Raw genomic sequence first — 4,020 nt, 5'->3', positions numbered from 1 at the left:
GACACAGGCCCAAACAGGACTAGGTTCAAATGAGGGCTCTGACACCCATTAGCTGTTGTCATCCTGAGGAAGTGCGCCTCTGAGCATCAGATCCATCTTCTGAGTAATGAGGATACCCTTCCTGTGCATAAGGCTATCCAGGAAGAGAGAAGAGCAGGTGCAAATGTTTGCTTTGTCAGCAGCCCCAGACCACGTGAACGGTCACTTTGTTACCCTTTCCTGGGTCTGTGACTTGCACTCTATAACTTCAGCCCCATGGTTATCGTGGACAGGAGGCCCTTTCCTATCTCTTTGCTGTTTGTTCGTTTTGTGTTTTTGAGACAGGGTCTCACTATGTAGCTCAGGTTGGTCTTGAACTTGAGATCCCCTTGCCTCAGCCTCATGAGTACTAGGATTGCAGGTAACTCAGCATTATCTGCCATCAACCCTGCATTTTGGACTCAGGCACACATTTTGGGCAATGGGATCAACAGACATGGCTTCAGCCGACTTGAGAAGAGCTTACTGGGTTTGTTCTCTGTGCCACCATTGCTGTGTGCAGACAGGCATACTCCCAAGGTGGCCCACTGGGTTCAGAGTGAGGTGGGGACATAGTGAACAGAGCCATCTCTAGCTGAGTTAACCGAGATCCTAACCCGGGCCAAACCAGAAAAAGTAGATGAGATCAGCTAGGAGTTGGCTGACCCAAACGTAAGTGAGAAATAACAAATGATTGCTCTTTTCAAACACGGAGGTGATTATTTTATCACATAGCAAGAGTGGATCAATAAAAAAGCTGGCACCCAGAAGTGGTGAGCTGCTAGAATAGACCGAAGATGTGCTGCAGTGATTTTTGGAACTGTATGGTAGAATGAGCTACAGGAGAGGCTGAAAAAATAAATGGCAAGAATATGTCTACAGGAGACTAGGAAAAAATGGCAGCCCATGTAACACAGGAGCGAATCATTTGATAGAACTGTTGGCCATGGTAACTGGGGAAATATAACATATATCTAATGAGCCCCTGTGAAGCATTTATTTGACTATTCTTTATCAGTAAAAACTCAGAAGTCAGATATGGGGTAAAGAACCTGAATGAGCAGAGAAGTGATCGGAGAAGCCACCAGTGACCTCCTCCCTCTCACTCTCCTTCCTCCATCTCTCTAAGTCCCACCCTGCTACTTCCTGTGTCTCTCTCTCTGTGTCCTCGGTCCTTCAATACCTCTACGGCTAATTTTAGCCAACTAGTAGCTAGTTCCCCCCTGTGATTCAAAGCAAACTTTACTGACAGCCAGGAGTGTCAGAGTGCAATCAAAATATCCCACCACACCCCTGTTCTTGTGCAAAAAGGTTTTAAGATAGAGTATTGAAACTATCAGACAACTTGAAGTGGAAAGAGCATTGATAAGGTGTCATGAACAAGCATAAACTCAGAAAAGTCAGCTCCCCATCTTGAAACACTATTAGAAAGTGGGTTGCAAAGTTGGAACTGTTTCTGATAAGTCTTTTGACATATGGCATACAATGTCATCAATCGCATAAAGAAGGTTCAGGAAACTGTATTGTCACAAGGAATTGAATGATTTCATGACATTCAAAATATAAAACAACTTTGGCTAGGTAGCAGCTTGAAGGATGTATCCATGATATTTGCCATAGAACTTTGCAATTCCTTCTTTGAGCGAGAGGCGTTTCTTCATCCCTGACCGATCTAACCACGTGACCTGTTTTGGCCAATAGGATGATACAAGCCGTTTGACAAGTCCTTGAGTGGCAGAGTATGCACCTCTAACTCTGGCTAGCTTAGTGATCGATGGAGGATGAAAGGCAGGTGCAATAGCACCATCTCCAAGCCTGCCAGATGAAGACAGCATGAGTTCATTCAATACTTACAGAGCAACCTGCCAACTCAGCCCAGGTCAGCTGGCTTTAGGCAATGTGTGCACGCGCGCTTGCGCACACTCACTCATGTGTCCAAACAGATCAGGAAGCATACCAACAGTCTGAGATGGTGTTTGCTATACTATGACTACTTTGACGGCTCCACCAGGCACGTCCCTGAATCCATACCCTTTGTAATGGAGCCCACACCTGATCTCTGGCCGCAGATGCATAAGTGAGACCAGGCAGAATTAAAACTCCCCCGCCAAAGGAAAAGCATCCTTGAGGCACAGCGCTCTGTGGTCTGTGGTAGAGCGCTACTGTGATTGACAACAGACAGCTGAGAAAGGCTGGGTGAAGGCAGAGGGAAAGGAAAGAAAATCTCTCTGAGGATGAGAGCTATGGGGCTGCTTGAGGCCAGGGAATGAGCATCCAAACCTCTGGTTCAAGGGAGACGGAGGGCAACCCCACAGTACCCTCAACCCAGGGGATCCAAAACCGCTGTTGTCCGACTGGCTGGACTGGCTATCAGGTGACAGATTAAATGAAGGTCTCATTACAGGACTGACAGGCACCAGACTGCAGGTTGGATGTCTGCGAAATTCGTCACCAAACCGGTTCACCTGGGGAAGGGTGCTTTATTAGCTCTTCATTTTCTTTCTTCCTATTTGCTATCAAAAGCTGATACTGCAGCCCCAGTGGATTCTAGTATTCCTCTCACTGGATGGCATTTCCTTGGCTAATGTGCAGGAATACAAACAGGGGCGGAGTAGGAACCCACCCAGTTAAACTCAAGCTGAAAGGCCAGGGTTCTATGAAGCTAGGAAGGAGACCCTGTATGAAGGAGTACTGAGAGGGTGAGGGGTGGTCTTAGGCCTCTGTGTTGGTTGCTCTATATGTGGTGGTGGGGGGGCGGGAGTTGTCTTAGGAAATGCTATATGAGCACCCAGGTGGACTGCCTCCCATCAACACTTGAAACTCCCGGACTTCAGATGGAAATGGGGGGAGGAGAAGGAGGGAGCCCTCCCAGCATGCAACTTCCGTCCATTTCAGACCTCCCCCCCTCCCCCCGCCCCCGGAGCTCCTAGGTTCCCTTTGGAAGAAAGAAAACCTACTCCTGTTCCCGCCCCTGGCCTTTTGAATGATTTTATTTATTTTTTTTATTTTTATTTTTATTTTTTTCAGTACAGTGGTCCCCAAGACAAATCCAAGTTCTGCGGAGCTCGGGGCTGTGGGCCTCACATTTGGGAACCTGTACTTTGGGAACCTCCCAGAGGTCTGCCGTGGGTCGTGGGTATTGGAATGACAAGCTTTATTTCTGCTTCCCTCCTAGGACAGAGGGCTGGGCAACCGCCTGTCTCCTCTGTCTCCTCTGGGCTCTCCTAGGAGAGACGCTCTGCCACAGGAGGTGATGAAGTGCGGGTGCTTAGAAACGCCTCTCTGAGGTCCCCTGGGAGCTGTGAACTCGGTAAAGGCAGAAACTCCGGCTCTCTTGACGGTGGGGACACTAGCTCCTATATCAGCCACTCCTAGACTCCGTCTTCTGCGGAGACTGAAAAGTGTCTAGATTAGCACGACAGGCATCCAATGACGGTAGAAGTTAAGCATTACATCATCACTGTGGGTTCTCATTGGCGGACATCGCAACCTCAGTCCTGGCCTTTTTGCAGCTCACGATTCCTAAACTCTATGCAGGACTTCCCAGAGAACAAGGGAACGCTGGGATTGGGCAAGAGCTCTGGGCCCGCAGGAGGTCTGGTTTGGTCATTAAATAGGAGAGAGGCAGGGAGTCCACAGGCATCAATTTCCTTGGCCCCGACCCTCCTAGATTTCACCATCTGAAGTAACTGCCTCGTCCAGGCCTTCCAGTTTAGGTGATGCACACAGTTCCCACTCACAGGGACCGCCCTGCCCAGGACTGGGAGGCCTAGAACCAATTTTGTCTGTCCTGTGTTTCTTTTGGGAGGTGGGCATTGGAATAATGATTAATGTTAACTGAGCGTTTTCTACAGATCAGATCCTGGGCTGAGCCTCATCCAGGAGTTCATCCTGTCTAGATACTAACTCCCCATGCAGTCCCGATCACTTAGAGACATACACCATCGCCTTAGAAGGTGGGTGAGGAGAAGTTGGGCTGGCTCCAGGCCTCAGAGCTCAGAA

The sequence above is a fragment of the Myodes glareolus genome, chromosome 11 (genome assembly GCF_982192425.1).
Source record: "Myodes glareolus chromosome 11, mMyoGla1.1, whole genome shotgun sequence".
NCBI lineage: Eukaryota > Metazoa > Chordata > Mammalia > Rodentia > Cricetidae > Myodes > Myodes glareolus.
Note: the sequence above shows the minus strand (reverse complement) of the source record.